The following is a 13,092-nucleotide window of genomic DNA, read 5'->3' as shown; positions in this document are numbered from 1 at the left end:
ATACCAATATCCAATTATTATAAGTTGATTTATACTAATCTCCAATCATAATATAATTTTAATTTCTTCCAATATTCTTCTAATATACTTTTTTAATCTTCAATAATTATTTGTGTATAATTATAAATGTGCATAATTTTTAATCTTCATTTAACTCACTATATTAAACAATTGGACTATTTGTAACTGATTGACTGTCTTGAAAATTCTGAACAATTGACTTCACTAACTAAATGAGTCTATCTTCTACTAACTTTCATAATAAACTGGCCATCTTGAATCCAAATCACGGGTATTTATATCTTTTCGGATGTTCCAGAACCATCTGGTAAGATATCATGTTCGATTTAGTTCTATTTCTTCTATATGGATGTTCTCGAAAAAAGTATCTGTTCGATCCACCGACATAATCATTATTCCAGAATGTTCCAACATAAACAAAGGTCAAATTCTGCATTCTGGAGAATTCATTAATGTTCTATTGATAATTTTGTTGACATTTAGGCTTTTCAGATCAGAATAAACATTTAAATCATTAAATATATATAAATTAAACATTTTAAACTAACATTATTATTATAACCCCACTTTATATTCCTAATTATTTAAAATGTCACTTGGAGAGTATGTATATCTGTCTATCACTCACATGTATAGTTGGTTGCCTATGCACATGGCTCACTTAAATATATTTACAACATTAAACTACAACTTTTTACAATTATTATATGCTAATTTCTTAAAAATGCCCTCACATAAATAATTTTTATTAAATTCTCTAGTATTTAACTTATTAAAATAACCAAATACTTGTTATATCTAAAATTATCTAGTATATAACTTATAAATTATTTTCTTTAAACATTTTTATTTCTCCCATATCATATCAATACATATATATACATATATACATATATATATATATATATATATATATATATATATATATATATATATATTTATTTATTTATTTATTAACGGGATACCACCCAATTCAATATATACACAAAGTATTACAAGTATTATCTAGTGATACAATAATTACAAAGATATAGCAAATATGTATGAAAATAATTGGCGATGCAGCCATATAGAAAAAAAACGAATATTAAAACTATATAAAGCACATAGCAAATACAAATCACATAAAATTACAAAATTTTTTTTAAACACATTCTACAGACATTTTCCGAAGCGCACAGCAACAAATCAAAGTCTATTCTATTTCCATTTAGAATGATTCTACTCAGTGGAGAATGCCTACCAAAATTAGAGCGATGAAATTTAATTGCAAAATTATGAGATGTTCTAGTAACTCTAGAGGGAACATTAAAATCGATTAGAGACAGTAGATCATTGCAATTAATTTTTGAATTCAGTAGTTTATGAAGAAACAAAACATCAGCATACATCCGTCTGGAAGATAACCTAGGAAGGTTTAATGTATTTCTAATTTCTGAGTAGGAATGGTCGCTTAAAGGTTTGTGTAATTTAAAACTTAAGTACCTAATGAATTTATTTTGGACTTTTTCAAGCTTGGCTATATGGACTTCATAAGTGGGTGACCAAACGACTGAGCAATACTCAAGAACAGATCTTACTAGGGAAATGTAAATCAGTCTGATGGAATTAATGTTATGCAAACATCTAGAGGTTCTAATAATGAAGCCTAACATTTTAAATGCCTGGTTATTCACATAATCAAAATGAGCGCCAAAATTTAGTTTGGAATCTAATTGAACACCTAGATCTCTTACAGTTGAGACAGCCTTCAGTGGTTCTTCAGCTAATTTGTAATTATAAGAGAGGTTGTTAATTCTTCTACAGAAACTAATAAAGTGACATTTTCCAACATTAATGCTCATTTGGTTCCAATTGCACCATGCCATAATTTTGTTAATATCAATTTGGAGTTTTTCACAATCTGAGACGTCTTCGACAATTCTATAGATTTTTAAATCATCAGCAAATAGCAAAAATTTAGAGTTAATTTGAGATTTAATGTCATTAACAAATATATTAAAAAGGAAAGGCCCTAAGTGGCTTCCTTGTGGAACACCAGATGTTACGGAGATCTCACTAGATTGAAAGTGTTTAATTTTAACAAGTTGTATTCTGCTAGTTAGGTAACTACATAACCAGTTATACAGATTGCCTGTAAATCCAATAGTTTTAAGCTTGTTACACAACAATTTATGATTCACATGCTTTGGAGAAATCTGTATAAATAGCATCCACCTGTAGTCTCCTTTCCAAAGCATCAGATATTTTTTTTTTTTTTTTTTTTTTCCGTGGAATTTATGGCTTTGGCGAGAACCAATTAGCCAGACTATGTTAGATTGAATCATTAATTTGTGTAAAATGTTTCATAGTATCAGACCTGAGCATGATGTATTCATTTGTTTTGTTAGTAATATATAAAATGTGTAAGGCGTTTATATATATATATATATATATATATATATATATATATATATATATATATTTTTTTTTTTTATTTTTTTTTTTATTTTTTTTTTATTTTTTTTTTATTTTTTTTTTTTTTATTTTTTTTTTATTTTTTTTTCCGCGCTAGGGCGTCAACCCGGTTCATCCCCTCGGAGGTTTCAGCCCTCTTTGTGTGCTTTACGTTTAGTTTCTTTCGCAGAATTGTATACAAAATTGGTTAGTAATTTTACAGTTTTAGTTTACAGTTTATGATGTGTTGATGAAGTACATAAAGGATATCATTATTTCCTGAAAAAATAATACAATTTAGGTCTATTGGAAGGTTTATCTTGTAGTGAATTAAGTTTTTGTATAGTTGATTAATGTTTACATTATTTATTGGACATTCAAGTAAAACATGTACTAATGTACCCATTTTACCACAACTACACAGTGGATCGTCTGTAATTTTCATTTTGTGCTTATAATAAGGTGTTAGTGCATGATTAGCACGTACTCGATTTATTGTGGCAACAAAGTTTCTGTTTGGTATTTTGTGAAACCATGGTTTTCTGGGAATTCTTTGCTGGTGTTTACAAAAGTTTGTTCCGGTTGTTGAAGCGTTGTGTAGGTTTTGCCACATCTCATTTATTTTGTTTCTTTGGTTTAAGAATAGGTCGGACGGGGGTAGTTTAAGATTTAGTTCTTCTCCTGATGTTGGGGCTGTTTTTGCTAAGGTATCTACTATTTCATTACCTATTATACCTGCGTGTCCCTTTACCCATAGATATATGACGACTTTATTCTTGATGTATATCTCATTATGTAAATACAGGATATTTGCTTCAATATGATTAACTGATCTATTTATGTTTACTTTTTTAAGTTTATCTACTGCACTTTTGCTGTCCGTACATATTATGAATTTGTCGTGGTTAGAGCCGAGTATGTATTTCATAGCTTGCACAATTGCTGTTAATTCTGCAGTGTATATGGAAGCTTCCTTTGGTAGAATAAATTTTTTGTCAGTATTTTCTTCCACATGGTAAAAGGCACAGCTGGTATATTCTTTTGACTTTGATCCATCAGTGAATATAGAATCATAGTTTGGCCAGTATTTGTTTTTTGTTTCGTTAAACTTTGATTGATTGAAACTTGCTACTTCTTGACTTTCAAAATAGTAGGTTCTAATTTCCCGTGAAAAAATTTGTTCTGGCGAGAAAATTAGAACCGGGGGGAGCATCAGATATGTATTGCGTGAAAAGTAAAAGATTTGTCGAAGTTGATCTACCTGAAAGAAAACCATGTTGCTCCTCAATTAGTACATTGCATAAAGGTGTTTTAATAGAGTCACATATTATACTCTCTAGTATTTTAGGAATAGAAGAAAGAATGCTTATTGGTCTGTAGTTAGCTATGTTACTCCTGTCACCTGATTAATGAATAGGAACAATAAAACTAGATTTCCACAAACTTGGACAAATACCTGAATCAAGTGAATGAGAAAACAGAAAATACAAGGGATGGGTTAAAGTACATCTACATTTTTTTAATAGTATGGGTGGAATTCCATCTGGCCCTGAGCCCTTATAAATGTCCAAATTGGCTAATTTTTCAAATATGATTTCAATAGATACATTACAAGAATTTAGACTCACTGTTTTCTCATACTCTAAGATGGGCTGTATTAAATCATCATCATTTGCTCTGTAAATATTTTGAAAGCATTGCGCAAAACTATTAACGATATCCGCACCATTATTAAGCATTGTGTTTCCAAAAAACATTGTGTTTGGTATACCATTATTTTTGCGTTTGCTGTTAACAAAATTCCAAAAGTGCTTTACGTTTGAACTAATTCTAGATTCAGTTTGACTTATATAAATTTCATGACATGACCTGCTTAGTTCTTTGCATTTGGTTCTCAAGGAAGAGAAAAGTAGATAATCGTCCCAAGAATTTGTTTGTTTATATATCTTGTGAGCAATTTTTTTCCTAAATATTAATGATTTTAGGTCATTAGTCATCCAACGAGGAAATTTGGGATTTTTTAATCTTATACGTGGTATTGAACAATTGACACCAAACTGCAATATGGAGTAGAACAGTTCCGTGGCTTCGTTAATATCTCTGCAAATACCTAAAACGTTCTCCCAGGAGATACTAGCAAGATAAATATTAAGAGCAACATAGTCTCCTCTCCTAAAATTGAAGACAAAACTATCATATTGAAGCTCGGGCATATTATCTTTTATAGCTAAAGAAATTGATAACGCAGGATGATAACGATCACAAGGCAATAAGTAATCGTTAGCAATTTCAACTGTTACATTTTCATTATCATTTGCAAAAACTAGGTCAAGTAAAACTCCGTTGCAATTTGTGATTTGATTGAGCTGAAATAGGTTATGAAATGCAAAAGTATCAACTAAAGTATCAGTAGCAGTGTTACTTTTATTACTAAAGACACCTCTTTCATCATGGTACCATTCGCTGTTTGGCAGATTGTAGTCTCCTGTTAGAATGAACTTGTGTTCAGGAAAATTGTTACAGACAGATTCTACACTAATACAATGATTCTCATAGCATATTAAGGCTGAAGTAGGCGGAAGATAAACTGTACCAAGTATATAGCATTGATTCAGAGTGCAAACTTCGACAAACAGTTCCTCCAAGTGAGCATGTGGTAATAGAATAGACCTCGATGAGTAACATTTTTTAACTGCAATAAGGACACCCCCTCCAATTACTTTAACACTAGTTAATGGAGAGCGGTCCTTTCGATATATATTAAAATCTAAAAGTCCCAATTCGTCACTACTGATACCATCACACAACCACGACTCAGTAAATATAAGCACATCATAGTCAGTTGTAGCAGCACTTTCTTCAAGAGCACCAAGCTTAGTTCTAATTCCTCTAACATTCTGATAATATACTGTTAGTTCATTAGACACAATGTGGGAGGTACCCCTGGAATTCAGTTTTTTTTCTGGATTACTATTTTTGGTACGCCACGAATGTACCTAATGGTAAGATTTTCTTCACCTTTTGAAACCCTATCTGCCAAATTAGTACGAAGTTCACTAAGGTATTTTCTCTGTAGATAGGTGGAATCGGAGCTAATCTTAATATTGGATGCAGCAAGTTTATTTTTATTTTTTAAAATTGATAGTGCTACATTCTTATTTTCAAGGACTACTTTAAGTGGACGTGACATATTATTCTTGATATTACCAAGTCTAATTACTTTTTTAACTTGAATATTGGGATTGATCACGCTTAAAGTTTGTTTAACTTTCTTCATATCTTCTTCAATTCTTGCTGGTGCTGTGCTAGAGTTGGTTTCATGGAGGTTATAAATAATAATATTATTTTCACGGAATTTACGTTCCTCCACTTCCTGGATGATGGTGTCAAGATCTGTGGCTTTGTTATCTCTAGGCAGTTCTAGTGAGCTAATTTTATCAATAAGTTGTTCCACCTTTTGTTCAAGAGAACTGATTTGCTTCTTCATCATAGGAATCATTTTAATACCCTCCTCACAGGATTCGCAAAAAAGTTTAAGGACTCTTCTACCCTTCAACTCCAACACCCTGACTTCTGATGCTGTCAGATTGGCACATTGATGATGAATATTCTGATTGCAACCATCACAAACCCAATATTCACCACCCTTGACATCCAACAAACATTTTGTGCATGACATATTTAAAAAATTTTAGATCAAGTACTGGTCTATCTTCTAAATATATTATTTGTAGAAGTACTGATAACTTTTTATGAAGAGTACTTAAGTTTTTGTTGAACTCAATTAGGAGAATATGTGCTTCTAATTGCAAATAAATGCAATTTCTGGAACATTCACTAATAAATATGAAAAATAACTTACAGATTAATAGGGTCTGAACTTTTACGGGTTTTCTGATACCAAACAACACATTAATCACTAATAAATATCACTTAAATTGTACATCATTAACAGAGCAGAAAAGTATGTGTGACTTGTACTAGATATTCACATCTTCTATGATGTATATATATATATATATATATATATATATATATATATATATATATATATATATATATATATATATATATATATATATATTGTTATGATATGTAAAATCGAGAAAAATATTGGTTTGTTTAAAAATATTTCAAAGTTCAAAAACATTAAAATAATTCAGATAAGTAGGATAAAAAAAAACCAACAAACATTTCGAAGAAGGAAAGTTATTAAATTCTTGGATTACCTGTACTAAACAAAATGTAAGCTATACATAAATTATTTCTTTGTTATACTTGAGTGACCCGCATAATTTTAAGTGAAGACAATTGAACCGGGTTTTCCAAATACATTAATGCAGTGATTAAAGACAATAGAAGAGATTTTAGAAAGAGGTTTTTGTTAGTTTTTAAGAATTATAGAAAAATATTATTTGTAAATAAGTTTTAGGAAATCTTATAATTATAGGTAAAAATTTGTTTGTTATCGAAATGAAAAAATGGGGGAATTGTGACGAGTTTTGATTGGCGGAGATTGAAAGAGGTGGGATAAATATGTAGGAATGAAAGTATAGCTAGATTTAGGAGAGAGAAAAGATAATCAGTTGGTTTTCCAAATCTGTAAGACGAACAGTGATTGTTCTCTGGCGGTTCCTGAGAAGTAGCAAGCAGTAGTGTTGAATGTTAGTGAGTTTTTGTGGAGTTAGTGTATCTGACAGAAGCTGGAGCAGCAAAATATTGTAAGTCATATTTTCCTACTTATATTCCAAGAGTCACTGTTCAGGCCAACGAGAGATTCAGTTTATCGTAAAGAGAAGATATTCCAAGAGTCATTTTTCACTCGGGCCAACGAGAGATTCAGTTTATCGAGAGGAGAAAGGCTATCATAATTTGAATGATTGTTGCTTTTGAAGGAGATCATTAAGGACGATATACTTGCAACAATCTGTTGTAAGATTGCTGATTACATAGGGAGCGGTTGAGAGGAGATAATATAGTCTACAAGGAACAAGGATTTGGACCACTCATCATCAGAGAGAGATATTTTTGTTTTCTGCAGTTTTTTCTTTTATTGATAAAACAATTTTTACACTTAATTTAGAAAGGATATAAATATTTTGATTAGGAGAGTTAGAATAGTTCGGGATTTTGAGATTTCAATTAATATTGTTTGTACCATTAATTTTGATTGTTCACGTACGTAGAACAAAATTTTTGAGAATCATTATATGAGATTTGTTTATTGAAAACTTTTGAGTGTGAATTATTTCATTATTTTTATTTCAATATATAGTGTTAGATCATATGTGTTTTTTATTATTCCGGTATTCTCTGGACCTTACCTTTCACATGTAATAGCATAGATATTGAAGCACGAATTTAACCCTGAGATAAAAGAATTAAAAATTGTGATAGAGTCATAATCATATCATCTAGATAATTTTAATTAATCAAAAAAATTAATTAGCTAATTATTGCTTGGCGCACCAAGACTTTAAATATCACAATAATATATATATATATATATATATATATATATATATATATATATATATATATATATTTATACAGGGTGAGTCATAACTGTTGGGACATAGACTAAGGACAGGTTATTTGGACCAAAATATGGCTATTGGGCCAAATATGCCTTAATAAAATGTTGCTGAGAAAAAAGATACAGGGTGTTAATTTTTGTTTTTCGTTTTTTGCTAATAGTTTCCCTGTATATTTATAAATTGCTATCAAAATTGGCACAGAGGCATAATCTTAGACAAGAAATAGTATTTTATTTACAATTTTACGTTTTGTCATAGAGGGCGCCACGTGGATCATTCCTAATGATCAAATTGAGTCTAAACTTTTTCTGATGAAACTTTTTAGTAATTTTTATTAGAAAATATGACGTAAACATCATTTTTGCGTAAAATTGGTACTCTTGTTTAAACATGATAATTTCAACTGTTTTCGATAAAAACGCAGTCGAACTGCTTAGAGTCTTAAAAAAGGATTTCAAATATTATTTTATTTATGAAAAGTATACTTTGGACTGTCAGATAATTGTTGTTGGTAAATGTCATTTGTTCAGTGTAAATTATTTTTGATGTGACAGTGTAGTGTAATGTTGCATTTTTTTAAAGTAATCATTACTTTTTTTGATTGAAATGCCTCGTCACAATCATTTTACTAATGAATAGTAAAGAACACATTACACAAGAAAATTTTTGCGGTCGCTCGGCAGCCAGAAGGTATGGAATGTTATACGCAAACAGAAGGCAACCAAATCACAAAACTTTTGCTGATGTTTATTCAGAATACATACATTGGCAAAACTGTAACCGTCGTGGAAGATCTGTTGGAAGTAAATTTTGAACAGGAGTGAAGTGATAAGGATGGAGGTTCTCTTTTTTTAGAAAGTTACCCTACGTATACAACAGCATATCCAATTACAGCTTATTCTCGAAGCTTAGAGACCATACACCGCTTCTAATAAATCAGAGTCATCTCATTTACCAACTTTCTTGTATCGAATGTGATGGGCAGTATATATGGCAAACATAGCAATGGTTAAAACAAAGAATAACGCAACACAAAAGTGATTGCAAAACAGAGAAAAATTCTTGTGCAGTAGCACACCATTCCAACACAACTGGCCACACATTTAATTTGTGAGATGTCAAAATCTTGGAGATAGAAAACAAATATAAAAAAATTATTTCTCGAAATTAACCACATAAACAAAAATAAAATAAAAATTAATTATAACACAGACACTTGCAATTTAAGTGACATGTACTGCAATATTTTAAAATTCTAAGAAAATTCATAGCTAATATCTGGTTAGATAATTATGGTTCGACAACAAAACTCATTAGTCCTAACGACACATGTGTAAAAAAGATCGAAATAATTGTCGCCTTGTTCGTTGAAGAATATGTGTCAGTAATTTTTATTAGAATCAATTGTGGTTATATAAATACAATATTTAACTTAAACATGCCACAATAAAAAGTGGAAAGAATAAAATTGTGAAATGTGCATATTTCAGAATTTGCATAAACTCAATCCTAACCAATGCTCAAAAGTGGTAGGTAACTACTTTATATATTAAATAAAGTAAATTGAACATATTGGTAGAAGTACATATTTTTAATGAGATAACGAAAACATCCAATTTAACAGCAATAGACAAGACTGTTTAAACTTACCTTTAACAAAATCTACGTAGAACTATATCTCTTATTCTGCTGTTCTATATCAGCATCCATTACACGTAAACTGGCGCTTTCTCTGCATCCTTTCAACGCTAGTTCGCGTGAATCACTCCGGACATCTTCTGATCCCGGCGGCGACCAACTCATTCTGACATTATATACACGCCATCACAGAACAGTTTCTATTAGTTAGCCATTAAGTTGTATAAAGAAAGAATTTTGATGATTCCTAATAAATACTTGTGCTGCTGTTACTATGTAATTTTCTTGCATGTTAGCGATTACATTTTTGGCCTCCTCTTCGTTGAGCTTTTTGTTTATCCTACATTTTCATTTCCACTTTCCTCTTCATACCAAAATTCCTCTTTTAGACAACTTTTTGGAATTACCTGGATCAGCCTCGAACAACTTACCCAAGAGTCTCGAAAGACTTACAGATTAGTCACCCTTATTGACCCAGAAACTGTCGATGATCCCATCTCACAATTATTAAAATCGTACTCAACTCTTATACTGTGGAGTCCCTACCTTTGATAAATATTTCAATAGTTAATCCTAAATTATTATTTCAGTAATTTTGTATTTTATTTTATATTATTTAAACTTTTATGTATGTCATTATCTCCACCACAAACATACTCCTACCTTTACCGATATTACCGACACAGTGCTGTAACAAAGAAAATATTTGTTACTACATACAGATGTTTTGGATTACCTAGTTAAATTTAAAAAAGTTGAAGATGTGCATCCGTCATACATACAAGAAAAATTAAAAATTGGTCAAAGAAAGAACGGGGAATATGATTTTAAAAGATGTAAGAGTTTCCAGAAGAACTATTTGTTGAAGTGATCTTTACTTATAAACATCCAAGATCACATTTGGAGTAGGGTCAGCAAATGGTAAAACAAGTTGCTTATTTACTATCTAATTTTCAAAACCAAAGTGAGACATCTGCTTTATATCTCATCTCTGGATGAAAAAACCTCTGCATGGTGAGTATCCCAATAAAGTCAATCATGACTATGTTAGAAACAACAACAATACACCATGGTTCAGAAAAGAAATAAAAGAGAAATGTAAAGAGAAACGAGAGGCCTACACGAAATACAAAACATCAAATACTCCAGAATCTCGAGACATCTATAGAAGAATACGAAATGAAACAAAGCAATTGGTAAGAAGAATAAAAAATGAACACTGGGAACAGTTTACAAAAAGGATGGAAAGCGACTTCTACGGTACACAAAAACAAATATTGAGATTCATAAGAAACCAACGGAAAGAAATGGCAGAATTGAAGGAATATAATAACATACCAGTAAACGAATGGGAAAGATACCTGACTAATGAGATAAGTTTTCAGTAAGTAGAAATAGCCATAAATTCACTCAAAAATAGAAAGTCACCAGGACCAGACGGAATAACCAACGAGCTTCTAAAACACGGAGGAGAAAATATAACCCTAGAGATGACAAAAACTAATATTGCACTGCAAGATACGAGACGCATGGAGAAACAGCATAATGATACCAATGTTGAAGAAAGGAGATAAAGAAGACCCCAACAATTATAGAGGTATAAATCTACTGAATACAGCACTTAAGCTTACCACAAAAGTCCTAACTAACAAAATCAATAAACTAACAACTTTATCAGATCAACAACAAGGACTCAGATCCGGAAGATCCTGCGTAGACGCCGTATTTGTACTTAGAAAAATCACAAAAAATTCCATTGAGTACAATAAACCAGCATTACTATTTATTATAGACCTGACAAAGGCTTTCGATCGCATGCAAGTCGAAGACGTCTTCCACCTACTGCATAAAAGAAATATACCAAACAAATATATTATACAAACCATCGAAAACATCTACTTCCATAATCGAATACAGGCAAACATAAATGGAAAACTAACACAGTGTATACCAGTACAAAGCGGAGTCAGACAGGGTGACTCGTTAAGCCCACTTCTCTTTAATATAATAATGGACAAAATAATACAAGCAGTACGTAAAGGTCATGGCTACAGAATAGGGAACAAAGAAATCCAAATATTATGTTATGCAGACGACGCCGCATTCGGACGAAGACGAGCTCCAAAGATTAACGCACATCTTCAATACAACAGCCAAGAAATACAATATAATAATATCAGCAGAAAAAACCAAATGTATGACAACATCTAAATACCCACTACGATGTAAAATCAAAATTGATGGGAAAATAATAAAGCATGAAGCAAGGTTTAGATATCTGGGAATAGATATAGCTAGTTACGGAGATGTTGAAGAAGAAGTACGACAACAAAGCTTAAAAGCAAGTAAAGCGGCGGGATCTCTTCATGACACAATCTGGAAGAACAAACACCTAAGACAATACACAAAAACAAGAATCTATAAAGCAGCAATTAGACCTACATTAACATACACCGCGGAGATAAGACCTGACACATCTAAAACCAGACGACTACTAGAAACAACAGAGCAGAGAACAAAAATTATTATATATATATATATATATATATATATATATATATATATATACACATAAATTTCAAGTCCAGCTGCATCTTCAGAAAATATGAACATAGAGGAACCTGTATGAATATATATGGCATCTAGCCATATATCAATATAGCGAACATAGATAACAATAAAAGGATATCATAACTTTCATATATTTGTACATCACATAGATATATGCGATGTACGCGAGTTACTATTGTCAGGCAACCCACATTACATTTTTATACAATAAAAATTCTATATCATATTTTACTAGTTCATGTTATCCTGGCTTGTTTACCTGGACTACGCTATAAAATATTAATAAATACATAGTAAACAAAAGCAAATAAAGAAATTGGAGTATAACAATCGGAATTTAAGAGTAAATGCCATGTCAAATAGTACAATAAAGGCTAATAATGAAAAAGAGAGTAGAATAATCAAGAGAAAAGTGATGAAGCTGTATAAACAACCAAGTATTACACAAAACAGAAATGCGTAAAAACGAGCATTTGGTTATGAAATGCTTGCAAGTTGGCAAGCACAAAGTATTTGTTGAAGAGGCTGATTAGGCTTATAGGAAAAATTGCCAGAGCAGTTGGACCTCTGTTGCCAACAGAGCTGTTAGAAAAATGGGTGAGAAAAATACCAAGAAGGACTTGATATAAAAATTAGGGAGGAGAGAAGAAAAAACGAATAAATTCAGCTGAGGCTATTTTAGCACAAATGTACAAAAATTATATGCCCAAAAAAATTAAAGAGATACAGAATACCAGAAAACAACGCAATACAGGCATAGTCGTAAACATTGAAGGCCAGATTTTGACTACCATTAAAGATAAATTACGAAGATGGAAAGAATATATGCAAGAATTATTCGAAGATGCAGCACGAAGTCCGACTGAAATAAACAATCCCTACGGCCCAG

This window comes from Diabrotica undecimpunctata, chromosome 10, assembly GCF_040954645.1.
Source record: "Diabrotica undecimpunctata isolate CICGRU chromosome 10, icDiaUnde3, whole genome shotgun sequence".
NCBI lineage: Eukaryota > Metazoa > Arthropoda > Insecta > Coleoptera > Chrysomelidae > Diabrotica > Diabrotica undecimpunctata.
The sequence above is the reverse complement of the archived record's forward strand: the minus strand, read 5'-3'. Positions refer to the sequence as shown.